Source organism: Cebus imitator, unplaced genomic scaffold (genome assembly GCF_001604975.1).
Source record: "Cebus imitator isolate Cc_AM_T3 unplaced genomic scaffold, Cebus_imitator-1.0 Scaffold273, whole genome shotgun sequence".
Classification (NCBI taxonomy): Eukaryota; Metazoa; Chordata; class Mammalia; order Primates; family Cebidae; genus Cebus; species Cebus imitator.
Window position 1 is genome coordinate 347,366 of NW_016107588.1, and position 17,706 is coordinate 365,071.

Genomic DNA, 17,706 nt, shown 5'->3' on the forward strand with positions numbered 1-17,706 from the left:
TGAGACTATGTCTCACTCTGTTGCCAGGCTGGAGTGAAGTGGCGCAATCTCTGCTCACTGGAACCTCCGCTTCTGGGGTTCAAAGAATTCTCCTGCCTCAGCCTCCCCAGTAGCTGAGACTATAGGCACGTGCCACCACACCCAGCTAATTTTTGTATTTTTAGTAGAGACGGGATTTCATCATGTTGGCCAGGATGGTCTTGATCTCTTGACCTCATGATCTGCCTGTCTCGACCTCCCAAAGTGCTGGGATTACAGGCGTGAGCCACCGTGCCCAGCCCTTTTTTTCTAATATAAGCATTTAATATTATAACTTTCTCTCTAAGCACTACTTTAACTGCATTCCACAAATTTCAATTACATTGACTTTTGAATGTTAAAATAACCTTGAATTCCTGGAAAGAGCCCACAGTCATGATGTATTATCCTTTTTATATATTACTGGATTCACTTTGCTCATGTATTGTTTGGGTATTTTTCCTTGTATGTTTATGAGGAATACTAGCCTAATTTTTTTCCTTTAGGTTGACTTCTTCTAGTTTGGGTATCAGGGTATTAGTGACTTTATAAAATAAGGTGAAAATATGTAGGAAAACATCTCTGCCATGTTGTACTGACAACTTTTCATGTGTTCACATAGGTCATGTAGGTAAAGCTTAACTGTAGTCTGACCTGAGTCTTGTCAGGATGACCTGTGATTCTCCCTGGAACAAAGAGATACAAGCCTAGTTGAGAAGCTTCCATGAGGCAGTTTCTCACTAACCTCCCTATTTTATGGGAAACTTCCAAAACACTATTTCTCACCCATCTCTATAGTTTCACTTGAGCATAAGACTTTCTACCTCACCCCTTCTTAGTTTACATCTATAGGCTTCTGTGTGAGTGCATAAATTTAGAGATGGTTCCTCAATAGCAGAGCAATTCATTGCCCATGCTGCCTGTCATCTGGCCACTCTGGTTCATTGTTGTTCTGTGGGGTGAGGGACATGAGGATTTGACACCACTTTGATCTCACTTTTGTTGTCCGTATAAGTAATAAACCATTTGAATCTATTTGGGCTTGTTGTTTCCTTATCAGACAAATCTATGGAATTGTGGCAATCCAACCTAGCAGCTGCCCGAGTGCTGCTGCTTAGAGATTGCTTTACAGTGGATGTGAGGGCGATTTGGCTGCAACATCTATCACCCCATTGATCGCCAGGGTTGAGATTGCTTGACAGCTTGAGAAGGAAGTGTTCCCCTCTTCTTTTTTCCTGAAAGTGTTTTCCAGGAGGAGTGTTATTTCTTCCCTAAAATTTAATGGACTTCACCAATGAAGTCATCAAGCCTTGGAATTCACTTTGTGGGAAGGTTATTAATTACAAAGTCAATTTCTTCAGTAGCAGTAGCTATTTAGATTATTTTTAAAATATTTGATCATTTTTATCTTTCAAAGAACTTATACATTTTATCTAAGCTATCAAATGTATTGCCATAAAACTGTTCATAGTATTCCCTTGTTACTGTTTTAATGTCTGTAGGATCTGTAGTGGTGTCCCCTCTTCTGTTCCTAATGTCAGAAATGTCAGAAATTTGTGGTCTTTGTTTCTTGATCACTCTAGTTAGAGAATTACCAGTTTTATAAATCTTTTCAATGTACTACTTTTGTTTTCATTTTTTTTTTCTGAATTACTTATCTACCAGTAATACTTTCATTCATGTTTTGTTTGTCAATTTCTGGCTTCTATTTCTGCTGTCTATTATTTCTTTCCTACAATTTACTTTGAGTTTAATTTATTCTTCTTTTTCTGATTTCTTAAGGTTGATTCTCAGATCACTGATTTTGACTTTCCTTATTTTCTAATAAGGAAATAAGCAAATAATATAAGGAGCTAAATATAAGTAATTAAAGCTATAAATATAGCTAATATAAGTAGCTAAAGCTATAAGTTTCCTTCAAGGACTTCTTGCTGCATCCCTCAAATTGTGATATGTTGTATTTTCATTATCATTCAGTGCAAAAATATTTTTAATTTCCTTTGTGATTTCTTCTTTGACCTCAGATTATTCAGAAACATGTTGTTTCATTTCCAAATACTTGGGTTATTTCTAGATATTTTATTGTTAGTGATTTCTGATTCATTTTCATCATGGATAGAGAATATATTCTTTAAGATTTCTTTTGAAATCTGTAGATGGTTTTTTGTCTCCACATACATTCTATTTTTGTGAATGTTCCATGTACACTTGAAAAATGTTTATTCTGCCATTGTTGGTTATAGTATTATACAAATGTCAACTAGGTTAAGTTGTCTAATTATATTTAGATACTGTATATGATTACTAATTTTTTAGTTGCTCTATTAGTTATTGAGAAAAGAGGTGTTAAAATTTTCAACTATGATTCTGGATTTGTCTCTTTCTTCATTATTTCTGTCACACTTTGCTTCATGTATTTCGAAAATCTGTAATTAGATATAGATACCTTTATAATTGTTGTGTATTCCTGATATAGTAATCCTTTTGACTTTATGAAATATTCTATGTGTCTTTCACCATACTCTTTTCCTGAAGTCTATTTTATCTGATGTAAATAGCTATGCCAGCTTTCTTATGATTACTGTTCCTATGGTATTTCTTTTTCCTATTTCCAATTTGTGTCTCTATATTTAAAGTGTACATTATACGTAGCATATTGTTTAATCTGATCTGACAGTTTCTTTTAATTGAAGTGTTCATTTATACTTAATATCAGCATTGACATTATTATATTTAGGTCTACCATCTCAATATTTGTTTTTGACTTATTTTATCTGTTGTTTGTTCCCCTCTCTATTTGCTCTTTACCTATTTCTTTTTGGTGAATTTTTAAAAATATTTTATTTCCTATATATATCATTTTTTATGATATTTAGTGGTTTGTTTGGGGCTAAGAATATGCATCTTCAGCTTATTAATATCTATTTAGAGTCAGTATTTTACTACTTCACACCTGACACTTTGCACTTTCTACTTCACACTTTCTAATTCTCACTTTACATGTGGCACTTCTCACTTTATTACTACACCATGTAGTAGTAATAATAATAATAATATGGCATAATATTATTACATCATATAGTAATAATAAAGTGAGAAGTGCCACATATAAAGTGATAATTATAAGTTTTTTGTAGAATTATAAATCTTATAAAAGTACAGTTACATTTACCAGCCACACTGTGTGCTTTATGCTATTTTTATCATATTCTTTAATTCTATATGTCACAAATCTTATTTTATAAACCATATATTATTTTTCTGTAATCAGTTTTAAGGAAATTATGAAAAGTAATATTTAGAAAACCAAGTTCCTTCATTATTACCTACTTATTTACCATTTACATTCTTTTAACTTCCTCTTGTCCTAAGTTTCTAAATGTGGCACCATTTTCCTTTTAGTAGTATACGGCTACTGGCAATTAATTCTCTTATCATTTGCTTATCTGAAAATGCCTTTATTTCACCCTTGTTCTTGCAGGCTATTTTTATGGATATAGAATTCTGGGTTGACTGGGTGATTATTTGTTTTTGTTTTGGCAGCACTTTAAAGATGTCTAATTCCTCTGTCTACCTGCTTGCATTACTTTTGATGAGAAGCCAGCCACCTTGTGCATCATTATTCCTGTGTATGTAATGTGTTTCCTTCTTCTGGCTTTTTTCAAGATTTTCTGTTATTTTTGGTTTTTAGTTATTTGACTATTATGTGGCTAGGTATTGTTTTCGTTGTATTTATTCTGCTTGAGATTCACTGGGCTCCTTGGTTTTGTAAGTCAAAGTTTTCATCAAACTTGGAAAAAAATTAGAACCATTATTTCATATAATATTCTTCTGCCTCATCCTCACTGTTTTCTCCTTCGGAGACTAGATAATTACATATATAATGCGCTATTTGATGTCCCACAGGGCCCTGAGGTTTTGTTCAGTTATTTTTTCTGTACTTCACATTTGATAAATTCTATTAATTTATCTTCAAGGTTACTAAGTCTGTCTTCTGCCTTCTCAAGTTGCTATTAAATCCCTCCAGTGAATTATTCATTTCAGTTATTGTTCTTTTCAGTTCTAGAGTTTCACTTGGTTTTGAGGAGGTGCTTTCTACTTCTCTGCTTAGATTCCCAATCTGTTCACTCATCAATAACATATTTGCCTTTAATTCCTAGAATGAATTTTTCATAGTTGCTTTGAAGTCTTTGCTAAAACCAACATCTGGATCATCTTAGGGCTTACTTCAATTGACTATGTCTCAATTTTGTGGTTTTAAATTTTTAGCAATATTTCATTATATACTTGACTTCACAGATGATATCTTGCCTTGCCTGTTTATAGCCAAGACTCAGACATAGACTTGCAGGAGACCCCACATGGATGCTTATATGTTGAATTGTATTTTCCCAGAATTCATGTGTTGAATTTTTAATCCCCAGTACTTCAAAATGGTTTCTTATTTGGAAATAGGATCTTTATAGAATTAATCAAATTAAACTAAGGTCATTAGGATGGGCCCTGGTCCAGTATAACTAGAAGAATTTGGGGCACAAAGATAGGCATCAAGGGAAGGCAGTATAAAAAGATATAAGGAGAAGATGGCCAACTATAAGTCAAGAAGAGAGGCCTGGAAGAGATCCTTTGTCACAGCTCTCAGGAAAAACCAACCTTGTCAAACACCCTGATTTTGAATTTTTAGTCTCCAGGTCTGTGAGAGAATAAATTTCAGTTGTTGAAGCCATCCAGTTTTTGTTAGTTTGTTATGGCATCCTTAGCAAACTAAGACATGGACTTTTAGTGCTTCCTCCCATTTGTAGTTCTCCCATCTCCAGGACCATATCCCAAAGATCACAACCATTTTGCTTTCCCAAACTCTGATCTCTGCCTCATAACCTCAGTAGTAACAGTATGCACTGCTTGGATTCCAGCTCACTTCACTGCACTTGGGAAATTTTCCCCATGCAGAGAACTGGAGTAACTCTGCTTTTCATCTATTGCTCTCAGGGTTTGGGAGTCTTGGGTTATCTGTTGCCTAAAGCCTAGTGTTTAATTTCTAATGCCTGAAAGCCATTGCCTTGTATATTTTGACTAGTTTTATGGTTGTTTACTGTTGGGGGGGCTCCTCTGGCATCTGTTAATCCATTATTTCTGGAAGTGGAAGTTCGCCACATTTTTCCTCTATAACCCCATAAATTTCTTCCACTACTGTTGCCTCATTTCAAAATAAATGTTAGACATTATGTAATTTCATTCTAACTGCTTTTGATATTTTCTCTTTTATTTCAGCAGTTTTACTGCAATGTACCTCTCAGTGTGATTTTCTCTGAGTTCATCCTTGTTGAGGTTTGCAGGCCTCTTGAATCTGTGGTTTGATATCTTTTATCACTATAAAAGTCCTTAACCATTAGCTCTCAAAAGAGAGCTAATGGTTATAGACCTGGTATAGTTGCTCCTGTTTTTTCTTTCTCTTACTCTTTCCTCCTGCTATACCAATTACACATTGATTAGATATTCTCATTATATTCTCTATGTCCCTTACTCTCTCTTCCATGTTTCTTGTTTGTTTATCTTTGCATATTCTGGCTGTTTTCTTCTGACCTGTTTTTGGCAGTTTACTTATTCTTTCTTTGACTATATATTATATGTTGTTATACCTATCTAGTGAGTTTATTATTTTGGTTATTGTATTTTTCTGTTGTGAAATTTCTATTTGATTCTAATTTTTATTTTCAATTATATTTGACCAAGGAGGCCCCAGATGTTGTTGCACTCACTTTTCTGATTCTGTGTTCTTTTCTGTCTTGCTCCCATAATCCTTGTATTTTCATATCTTTGACATTCTAGAGAGACTGTTTTTTAATGTTTTGACTGAAATTTTCATCTATTTTTAGTGGGAAGGCTAATCCCTCATTATCAAAAGTGGAAGCTTCAACTTTTCAACTGGATTTTCCCATCATGGTCAGGCAGCCATGAGCCAGGTATTCATCTAGCCTCTAGTATAGCCCTCATCACATTTCTTTTTCATTCTTCATTTATCACTATAACAGGAACTCTTTAAGTAAAGAAACAGAGTCCAATTTATTTCTGCATCCTCAGCATGTAGCACAGTATGTGGCTTACAACAGATACTCAAGAAATGTTTTTAGAATAAATGGAATACTTAGGCTGTGCTTCTTAGGAGAGAAAAGACTTATGTTGAACCTCAAAGGATGGTTGGGCTATGCAGAGAATAGAGAAAGACATATTCCAGAATCTCAACAAGGATTTATAGGTCCTTTCAGGGTCCTAGTTGTAAGCAACAGAAACTAACTCTGAATTACTAAAGCAGAAATAAAAGGGTTTCTAGGAAGGGTACTTGGTAGGTCACAGAATTGCTGGGAGGCTTGAGAATCAGGTTTGGTTGCCATATGACCAGATTTACAGACATAATCATATCACGGAATTAATCTGATAAGAACAGCTCTGTTACACCACTGAGCAGTAGACCCTCTAGCTTGTTCACCAACATTGCTATTGCTGGCCTCTGGTTCCCCTGGTATAGTTGCTCCAGGACATGAGATTCTATGGCATATTCCCTACTGACCCTGCTTTTCTTCATCATTAGCACTGACTCAAAACTGAATTTCCTGAGCTTCAGCCATGTACTATCCTCTAGCTTCAAAAAGAAGCTGGGAAAGTGAGTAACTGGTGTTTCTTCAACTTTCTCAAACCTGGGAGAAGAGTTAAGATGCTGGGCAGTCAAAAAAGGGATAGATATCCACCATAAGCCTAAAGCAGGATTGTGTGGCATTGGTGCAGCTGGCTCATATATGCCTACCTGTCTGGTAGGAAAGAGTTGGCATAGGATTAAAGGGATACAAACACTCACACCCATGCCCCCCGAGGCCATGCCCTAAGATTTCTTGTCTTGTGGTATGGAACTCTTGGGAAGAAGTTGTCCATTTTGAGTTTTTTCTCCACTTGCCTCTCTCACCACATCTCCTACCCATCTGAAGGTATGTGTACCTCTTGGGACCAATAAATCAGTTTGTCACAGACTTCATACACAGCTGTTTGCCTACAACATGAATCCAAGCCCATTTCCTTGCTCTTGTGCCTTTGAGCACATGCAGTGGCCTCCTAGAGCTTCTCTCCAGTATCAGTGTCTGAACTCAGGAGCTTCTCTTGTTTATGAGTGTCAAGTCCCAGTCCTACAAGCAGAGCAGTTGTCTTTTATGAAGCTTTGGAAGGCTTCAGGGCAGGACACACAGAAGTCCTCTGCCCCTTCTACAGTAAGTGATTTCAGCCAACGCTGGGGCTTTGGTGTTTACTGTGATGTTTATGTTGTTATTTGATTTCTTGGCATTCAAAATCCTCATTAATATACATTTGTGCCTCCCTGTGGAGACAAAGGAGCATGTTCTCTGTGTATGTGCTCACATTTCTTTATTTAGCCTGGCACCTGCCTTCTTCCCCAGCATCTGTGCTGTTCCCTTGCAAATATCCAAAGCTTATAATTCTTAGAGAAAATGATTTCTCTCTAGGAAGATTTTTCTCTTTTTCTTGAAGTATCCTTAAGGGCTAAGCTCTTGTGTCACAGGCAGGTAAGCTGCATCACCCACTCCAGCAGGTGGGGCCACTGCACTATAGGCCCCCCTGAGCAGGGGTAGGCATCCCAGGCCAGTGACTGCTGCTTCTGTGGACCCTCTTAGGTCAAGCCCCCAGAAGTTTCCAAGGATGACTCACATACAAAAATTTGTCACCTGCACTGGGCAGTAAGGTGGTTTATGCCAGTTGGGCTCCGGGCCAGCTCTGAGCAAGAGGGAAGGTGTCACTGGAATATTTATGAGTGGCTGCTGCTCACCAGACTTCAAGAGAGCTGTCCCTCGGGTTTTAGGAGCTAAAAGGAACGAATGAGACTGTCTCTAAATAGCCCTCAGGAGCTGGTCCCTGAGCTGGGGGACTTCCTGGATGGATTACTGGACTGCAATCTGGATGATGGGCATTTGGGGCCATTCCTCATAAGCATCCATTTGGATCTGGGAGCATACTGTCAGCCTGGCCACTTGTTCACATCTTTATCTCTGGAGGTGACACAGAGGAGACAGTATTGGGTGATTATGTCATGCCAGGCTAGAGTCAGCCACTCCTGTAATTATATCCCAGCTTCACCACTTATGCACTTTCTGACTTTGGGCAGGTTGCGTTCCTTATCTCAGTCTCTTATCTCCTCATATAGAAAACAGAAGGATTCAATGAGAATGTACTTCACACACCTAGGGCAGTTCCTGGCTTATAGTAGGTGCTTAATAATCAAGATCCATTGTTACAAAAATAACACCGAGCTTGAGGACTCAGTTTGAGTCCCAACACTGGCCCCAACTACCTCAGTGCTGACAGGCAAGTCACTCCCCTTTCTTTGCCTCAGTGGTCGAATTGGATAACATTCCATGCGCTGCTTCCCTCCTTAGCACTTGGCGAGTTGTAAATGGATAAAGAACATGAAAGAGGTTTGCTTCCTGTCAGCTGCTGCCCAGTGGGAGAGAGGATTGTTTGGACTTAAGTTGGGAAGACAATTGGAGTCAGTGAAAAGAAAGATGCAGTCATAATGAACCAAGGTGGCAAAAATGGTCACAACTCAAGTAGGCAGAATGCCATCATGCTGGCTGGGAAGACACTAAGGGAGAAGTGCTAAGAAGTCCACTTGCTTTTTTCCTAAGCAATAGCCCTATCCTCTCCAGGCAAGTGCACATGACCTCTGCACCCACACATGAACACAGAAATATTCACACACTAGGCAGAGAGGAAATGACACTGCTCCTTGCCTTCTAGTCATGTAGCCTCGGACAAAGCATTTCACCTTATAGCATCATCCAAACTCAGAATGATACCACTTACCACTCTGTGTTAATGCAGGTTTATGCAATATTGTAAATGTGGAGGTGTTTTTGAGTCTATAGTATACCGTACACAGGAGGGGGTTATTTTTACTATGTATCTTTGTATCCGCATAAAATATAAATGGGAATTTGATTTAGACCTAGCTAATGTTTTGCACACTGCAACCCCTGCTGTGCCCTGCTTCTCCAGGAATGTGTCTCCCCTGTGTTGCAGGCCTGGAAAAGGGAGTTTTGTACGTGTGTGTGTGTGTGTGTGTGTGTGTGTGTGTGTGTGTTAGTACACTGGGGCTCTGTAACAAACTACAACAAACTGAGTGGTGACTTAAATAACAGAAATGTATTATCTCACACTTCTGGGGCTAGGAGTCCAAGATCAAGGTGTTGGTAAGGTTGACTTCTTCTGAGGGCTGTGAGGGATAACCTGTTCCATGCATCTCTTCTATCTTTTGGTTTCCCAACCATCCTTGGCATTCCTTGTCTTGTAGAAGCATAACCCTGATCTCTGCCTTCATCTTCACATGACATTCTCTCTGGTGTGTCTCTATGTCCAAATTTCTCCTTCTTATAAGAACACTGGTTGTATTGGATTAGGGACCACACCACTCCAGTATGACGTCATCTTATTACATTGTCAATGAACCTATCTCCAAATAAAGTCATATTCTGAGGAATTGGAGTTTAGGACATCAACATATAGATTTGATAGAGGGTGGATGCAATTCAACCCATAACAGTATTGATGGAGCACAATTTCTTTTTTTGTTTTGTTTTGTTTTGTTTTTGAGATGGAGTCTCAGTCTGTCGCCCAGGCTGAAGTCCAGTGGCGTGATCTCAGCTCACCGCAACCTCCGCCTCCCAGGTTCAAGTGATTCTCCTGCCTCAGCCTCCCGAATAGCTGGGACTACAGGTGCGCACCACCATGCCCAGCTAATTTTTTGTATTTTTAGTAGAGATAGGGTTTCACCATGTTAGTCAGGATGGTCTTGATCTCCTGACCTTGTGATCCACCCACCTCAGACTGATGGAGCACTATTTTTAAAGGACACCCAAGTTTCTGCTTTCCAAGCCATCAGGGTTTCTCCACTCTCTCAACTCTTGAGGATTTTTTTTATCCCTTATGTCCTAGCCCTGGTACAGACGAATAAAACTTTGGCTCCATCCAGGGTCTAGGTGGCTGACGACAGAGGCGTGTGGAGGGCCAGAGAAATGCTAAGCCTTATAGCCCTGCACACCTGTCTGCCTGCAAGAGGATGGAGCTCCTGGCATTCTCTGGAAATGACTCCATTCTGTTCTCTGCTGATGCCAATAGCCACCCCCTGCCACTGCCACTCACTGTGCTGCTGTGGCCCAACCGTCTCCTGAAGGAACACTTTCCAGCTCCTTGGCTGTAGCCCTGCTGGACCTGACCTATTACATGCTTGCCCCAAACAGTGTTCCTGCAGGCATGCTGGTATGACTCAACTACCTGTGAACTCTCTAGGGTAGGCCTGGGTCTACATCTCTGCAGTGGACCATTTGGGTGTACATGGGCCTCCCTTTCCTTTGGCAATGATGCAGCACAGCCTCCGCCCTCTGCCACTGTCCCTGGTCACTTCTTGATCCAGAAACTTCCCTATTAATTTTGCTAGTCAGAATCTGGCCCTATTGTTCCTGTGCTCTGACTTCCAAGAAGCTCAGAGCCAAGTATATTTTGATCCCGGTGATCCCACCCCCAGGTCTTAGTGAAATTACCTTTCTCCTTTCTCTGAGTGTTTCTGACTTTCTTATAGGTTTAGTTCCACTGCCCCTTTTCATCTGTGTTTTTACTATAAGCCACCTCAAATCTTTAGAGAAATATGTATATGTAGGATAATAATTATTATTATTATTTTTACTGCAGCTTGGGTTGACAAAAAGAGGTTTCCTTGAGCTTATTTATAAGTAAGATGGGTGAGCAAATAGGCGGGATCTTCAGATTTGGTCAGTGTGGTATAAAGGGCCGCAGGCATGGAGTGTAGAGGTATGGGATTGATTCCTGCCTCTACCGCTGACTAGTTCTATAAAATCAAGACAATCTCCCCAAGCCTCAGTTTTCTGATCTGTCAAATGAGCTAATAATCTCTTCAGGAAGCACTTATGGGTCCTGATAAAATTTTTTAAAATTATATCCAATACTTTTATAGAGCATGCTGTATGCCAGTCATGGTTTTAAACATGTTCTATGTATTATTTCATCAAATCTGCCCAAAAACTCATTTTGCAGAAGTGGAAACTGGTGCTCAGGGAGATTAAGAGACTTGCCCCAGGTCACAGAGGTCAGTTTCCAGCTCCAGGAGTCTGATTCCTGATTACCTCTTCTTATCCACTGCACATCCTGCCTCCCACAGTGCATGTGAAAACTCAAGTGATGGTGAAATGTTTTGCAAATATAAGGTATGATACAAATGCGTAAATGGTGTTGCCTGTATTTTCATTTTTTCTGGGACTCCCCCATTTCCATCCCCAGAATGTAGAGGTTGGCCTCTAGGTCCCTTAGCTCTGCTTCCTCTCTGACAAACTCTCAGTCTGTGTTTATCTTATGAAATATGCAAACCCAGATACAAAAATGTGTTTATTATACTTTTAAAATGATCATATTTGTTACCAGGGTAAAGTGATACTCATGTTAAAAGTTGGCATCCTGTTTGTAATTTTGGCTGCATGATTTGGTCACGAGACGAAATCACAAAATAGCTTGGCACCAAGTAGAACATTCTAGATTTGTATGAGGCCCATTCCCCAGCAACCTATCAAAAGTCTTGGCTATCCCAGCCCATAAAAGCATGTGTTGCTACCAAAGAATAGGAGCGTATGCCATCTAGGCATTCATGTCAAGCCTCCTGAGGATACCAGCTCCTGCAGGCTTATTTTAGAAGGCCAGTGCCGACCTCCACAGTCCCTACACCCAGGCGGAAGTATACAGGGCAAGACAATGCCCCGGAAGGGCCTGTCTTTAGCTATCCAATGGGAGTCCCTGGGAGGATTGCTCATTTCTAAAAAAGTTGGCCTATTTTTTGGAAGGGAATAAGGTTAAAGGCCTTTGGGTTCATCCTCAGTATCCTCTAGAGCCACAAGCACTGCCAGGCTTCCTGGCTCCCAGCCCTCTCCATCACATAAGGTGAGACCTTTTCAGCTTCACCTATAGGCTACTCCATGCACACTTGCCAAGGCTCGCAAACTCATCCTAAGTCACTTACTTATGGGATTTAGATGGTTGTCAGATGGGGTCCCAGTCATGAGGCACTAGGGCAGGTCATCAGCCTGCCAGTCAGGAAGTGGAAACCTAGTAGCCAGAGGTTTGAGTGCTCAGCAGTAACAGGGAGCCTCAGATGGGACATGGGTCAGGAAGGGAGGCAGAGTCCAGGCCTGGGACCCAATTCTTAAACTTTTTCCTTGCTCCCCTGAGTACCTGCCTGCCTCTGGGCTCTCTCTCTAGTGCCAGTCTCAGTTGGCTGGAACCACCTCTGCCTGTTCCTATCCCTGTGCTTCTGAGGAATGGGTCCCTACAGTTGTCTCCCTGTAAGGTAGAGTCTCTGTAAAGACACCACGGGAAATAGGGCTACAGAAAGCATTCCGTTTGCCCCCAGGGTAGCATTCCAGTGGTCCCTTTTGACATTGGGTGCTTGGAAAGACTGCTCAGTCAGCATTTTCAAACAAGAAACCCTGCAGTAGAAGTGAGAGCTACAAGGCAGTTTCCCTCAGTGCTTAGTAGGTGTGAGCAGTGAGTGGACAAACAGCTCACTGGTACTTTTCTACTGTATCAGTGCCCTCTTCAGTTGGACACACTGCCACAAAAGCAGGCTCCATTTGGCTCCTCTTCCCTGGGAGTTTTGTAGGGCCGTGAATTCCCAGGGCTTCTTCCCAAGCAGCCTGGCAGAATGAGCCATTCAAACCTCTTTCTGATTTTCCACTGTCCATATTGTTCCAGCACAACTCACACCATGTTACTCCCTTGCTCAGTTGTTCCATGGCTCCCCGCAGCATAGATGCTATAGGCCTCTCTCTTCTTCCCACATTCACTCCCCAGTACCTAGCCCAGGATTTGCATGATCTAAGCCAAAGTTAGGCAGGTGGGAGTTAAGGGTCTACCTCAGCTGGCCTGGGCACTGGGAAGGGGTGGAAACAGGCAGGGCCTATCTTGGTCACCTGCCTCTCCTTCCTGGGTGGGAGCAGAGGTATTTGCTTTGATGCCAGTGGTCTAGGCAGCAGAGACTGGGCTCCATGGGTAGCCACTTCATACCTTCTGTGTGCCACAAGCAGGCGCGCAGTACATCCTGCAGGAGTTGCTGGAATTTTAGAGATCCAGAGGCCTTCCTTATGACCCTATCATCTGATATCACTAGTCAGCTCTTCCCAAAGGAATTAGAGTTATTGGCCACCTCTTTGAGACGCAGGGCTGGATTACAGGAGGCCTAAAGCCTGTTACCCCTCTTCTCTTCCCTGCCCTTGATTCCATGCACAGATCCCCCTCCCAGGCAATGAGCAAGGCTTCCCCAGCCATACTGGAAGAGGTGATAGGGATTGTAGCTAAAGGTCACCAAAGACTGAATCTGAGAGCAATGCCATGTCGTCAGGTCCTAGGGCTGGGCTCCAAATGCCTGTTGCAGCCTGCCAGTCAGTCACAAGTATGCATCACACTCATTGGGCTCCCAAGCACCCAAAAAAGAGATGCTTGGCAAGGCTAGGCTGTGACTTTTGCTCAACCTATGAAAATGGAACTGTGGTTAAGGTTTGACTAAATTTTTAGGAAGAAAAAGCAACCCAGCAACATTTCAAAAAGGAATTATCAATTGAGGGATCTGAGGTGTCATGGGGTGCATGGTAGAGGTGGGCAAATTTCAAGAGGTTTGTTCTGGGATTATATAGACCTGCAAACTCCCACTGTGGTAGCCACTAGCTAACTCTGGCTACTTTGACATAAATTAAAATTAAATACAATTACAAATCCAGTTCCCCAGTTGCACTAACCATGACATTTCAAGTGATCCATGGCACATGGCTAATGCCTACTATATTGGCCAACACAGATCTGAAACATTTTCATCATCAGAAAACGTTTCATCAGAGAGCACTGTCTTAGACTGTTCAGGCCAGGAACAGTGGATGTGGCTGAACTCCTGCTATAAATATGCTTCTGTATCCTTCCCACACCTCCTGATTCTGCACAGGTCACTCTTCTCTGTCAAGTGCCATCTGTGTGTGAGTGTGGCAATACCCACCCCGTCCCCACCCATTCATGGTCTTCTTGCATGGTCCAACTTTCTTGCCCATCTTGTCTTGCTCTGGAGTTTATCTTCAATTTTCACTGCAGCTTAGAAGTAAGAAGCTTTACTAGAGAAGCATTTACGCAAACTAAGAGCATAATTGGAGCCTCTTTTTGGATACTGCTTCTGACAGTGGTTATACAAAAGTTAGGTGGAGTGAACTGCCCATGACTGAGAACCAAATCGAAATATGATTGATACTTGAGAGACTATAAAAGGATTCTCCATGTCCAGACCAAAGAAAAGAGGACTGAAGCTAATTTTTTAAAGCCAGAAATGCCTCTTAAGTGCTCTTGTCTGTCAGGATGAATTCTAACCACTTGCTGGTATTTAAGAATTTGAGAAGAAATAAAGATTGACTTGACCTTCGAGGCCTGCTAATTGAGAGCTGGTCTTTTTGCCTTTTTTTTTTAAAAATAAATGATGGACAGTGGAAGGGCTGGCATCTGCTCTATGGAGCTTTGAAAGAGGAAGGGAGCATAGGAGGGAAGTGGTGGTTTCTCAGAAAGCCAGCCTGCCTACTCATGGGCTGCTGGGAGGTCTCCAATGCAGAACAGATACCAAGCCTTCCAACATCTTCCATTTATGTGGCCTCCTATTCTTCAAATGAAAGGAAGTGGGGGCAAGGGCAGGAGTAAGGTAAGTATGGGAAAAGTCCTGGGAGGAACCGCATGGATAAATGGGCAAAATGAGCCACTCAGAATCCACTTTCTCAATAGCCTTGAATACAACAAAAAGATACAGAGAGAATCTTTTTGCAGTTTCAGCTTGGGATAAAGCATATCAGACCTGGCTTTGAATGAGCAATAGCCCTTTCTATTACCCTAGCTCTCACCTCCCCTATCCTAGCACACAAACATACTCCACCCCCATTTCAGCCTCATTATCAAAAATAAGGTGTGCTCCATTGGACGTAAAGGGTATAAGGTATCTCACTGTATTATTTCTTACAACTGCATGTGAGCCTATGATCTCAATGTAAAAGTTTAAACATAAAGAGAGGTGAAAGGAAGTAGTTTCTAGGCTGGTGGCACCTAAGATAAGTCCCTTCCTTCTCTAAGCCTCAGTTTCCTCTTTTGTAAAATGGGACTATTGGAGTAGATGATGTCTGAAGGCCCTTCCAGGTCTGCCGTGCTAGAATACTGGACAATGAAAACCCAAGAGAACTCTAAGCAACAGCTCTTCCGGGGGCAGCCATGGGGTTGGCTGACCAGAGGCTGCACTTCTGCTTGACAGAGACAAAGAAGACGACCAGGGAAAGCAGCATGGCTGTCCAGGGTACCCAGCCTGTCAGCATTAGGCTGAGTCTGGAAATCAGGCCACATGGCTCTGAGTCTGTGCTCCTTACCCCCTCATGAGTATCATACAGTCTACAGATGGGCAGGAGTCTTGCTATAGGTATTTTCTCCTGAAGCTTTGCACCTGCTTTATCCTTGGTGACACAAGGCTGCAGCTCAGGAGAGCAGGAATTGAGCATGGAAACTATGCTGAAAAGTATGGAATGGTATTGTCCAGTACCATATTGTCCAGCATTTGGGACAAAGCTGTCCCTTTGTTGCCAGAAAGCTGCCATACTAGGGGCAGGTCTCCACCTCAGAGACAAGCTCCCTGGTTCTGCTGTGCATGCTGCCATCAGCTCTAGTGAAGCAAGCTCACTTCCTGTCTTCCCCATAAAAGTTGTTTAGTTTACTATCTCCCTTTCACCTTGGGAGATGGCTGCCTTGGATTGATTTATCTGGGAAAGTATGATCAAACTGGCCAGGTTTATTGGAAGTTGCAGAGCACGTGCCTTTTAAGCCCTTTGGTGAGAGGGGAAAATGGCAGCCTTACATCCCTTATCACAATTAAGTATCTTTTAAAGCAGAGATCCTACCATGTGACTATTGATTTTGCACTGCAGCTAGTATTTGGTGAGGCTGTCTGAGATGAAATAGTCCTCACCTGCCCATCTTCTCCCTTCTACACCTGCCTCTTCTTTGCTGCAGCATGCAGGGTAGCTAAGACATGCATTATGGAAAGGCACCTGAGCACCAGGCTGCTCAGAGGAAACCCAAGGAGTGCCTCTTCCCTTCTGCCCTAAGAGTAGATGGATGGGGAGCCCTGTCTTCACTGGAATGGCCATGGCATGGCTCCTAAGAATCCAAGGTCATCGTACTGCCCTCAGAGGCCACACCCAGGACTGGGGAAGACTGGCAGGGTGTTGGGTGCTCTGTCTTTGCCACTGGAGCCTGCAGCCTCTGGGATCAGGGCAGGCAGGAAGAGGCAGACTGGGCTCAAGCTGATGAACTGAGACCTTTGGAGACATAGGTTGCTGCATTCACCAAAGACCCTTTCCTCTGCATGGTCAAAACAGCTGATAACAGTGTGACTTCCCCCAGAAAAGCAGCAGAGGCCAGCATGATGTCATCCATGTCTGTGGTTGGGGGCGCTCTACATGTTCAGGCCATTTTTTGTGATCAACAGTAAAATGTCCTGCATTAGTCTTGTCATGCATAGAAATCTGTCTCATTTCACTCCCGAATCCTCACTTACTAATGCAATAAACGAAAGGGGGCTCTGGATAGAACTCCTGAATTTACTTCTTTGTGGTCAGGACCCAAGATTTCCTCAATCCCCATCCCCTGGTTCACTTACTTGCTCCACTATCCATTTCACCAACATTTTCTGTGTCCAAATCTGTGCCCAAGACTGGGAGAGGGGGCTGAGGGTTGGGCCCTATCCCTGAGGAGCCCACCATCTATGAGGAGGCAGCCTGGAGAGGGGCTGGTGGCTGCAGGGGAGGTAAGAGTGGTCTCTCCCCTCTTCTCAGAGTGTGCTCACTCAGCTAGCAGCTGCTGAATGAAAGACGGCAAGGAATGCCTTAACACCAAGCTTTTGAAGCACTGCAAGACCTGGTACCCTTTTCTATTCAGTATCTGTGCTGACAGACCCTGGATTTAAAAAAAAAAAAAAAAAAGCTACTGCTTGGGAGGCTTTTACTGCTTTCTGGCCTATGAAGTTATTTCTAGATTGGGAGGCTCGAGTCTAGACTGAGCTGGTCTGTTGCTAGTTTAAGAGCCCTGAATCCACAATTGAGTTTTTAAAAGTAAAGCATCTTGGTTACAGAGCACATATCCCTTCAGTTCCTGAGAGCTGCCTGACAGACTGCTTATATTAAGAAAGAAAAGGCAAACAGGAGTCTGTTGACTATAAATGTTCAAAGCAACTGGCAGGATCATCTCTTGCCAAGATGCAGCCTGAGGGAGACAGTGGCTGGGAGTGAGGGCTGTGCTGTCCCAAGTGGGGCAATGGTTAACCATACCCATGGTCCAGCACATCACCTAACTGCCTGAACAGGGAAACAGACCAGACAGCTCGCATGTCAGGAGATCCCCCATGACCACCTGTCTTTCCCTTCACCTAATATGAAACCAACCATGTCAATTGCAACCCAAACCTAACAAGGATCTCATCCAATGTTGTATCCTTTCCTCCCTCCTCTGTTCATTTGGGATTTTGTTGGGGTCTTCAGTGAAGAAGACACTTCTTTGGGGATTTTTCTA

The 17,706-nt window shown here is 42.1% G+C and overlaps 1 protein-coding gene across 1 annotated transcript in view; it reads left to right on the forward strand.

Annotated features, from left to right (window-relative positions):
* MAMLD1 (mastermind like domain containing 1) overlaps nt 1-17,706 on the forward strand; it is a 581,158-nt gene that overhangs the window by 204,093 nt on the left and 359,359 nt on the right. The window contains exon 7 of the mRNA XM_017500880.2: nt 3,562-3,647. The gene's annotated coding sequence lies outside the window, so the exon portion shown is untranslated. The remainder of the gene's footprint in view (nt 1-3,561; nt 3,648-17,706) is intronic.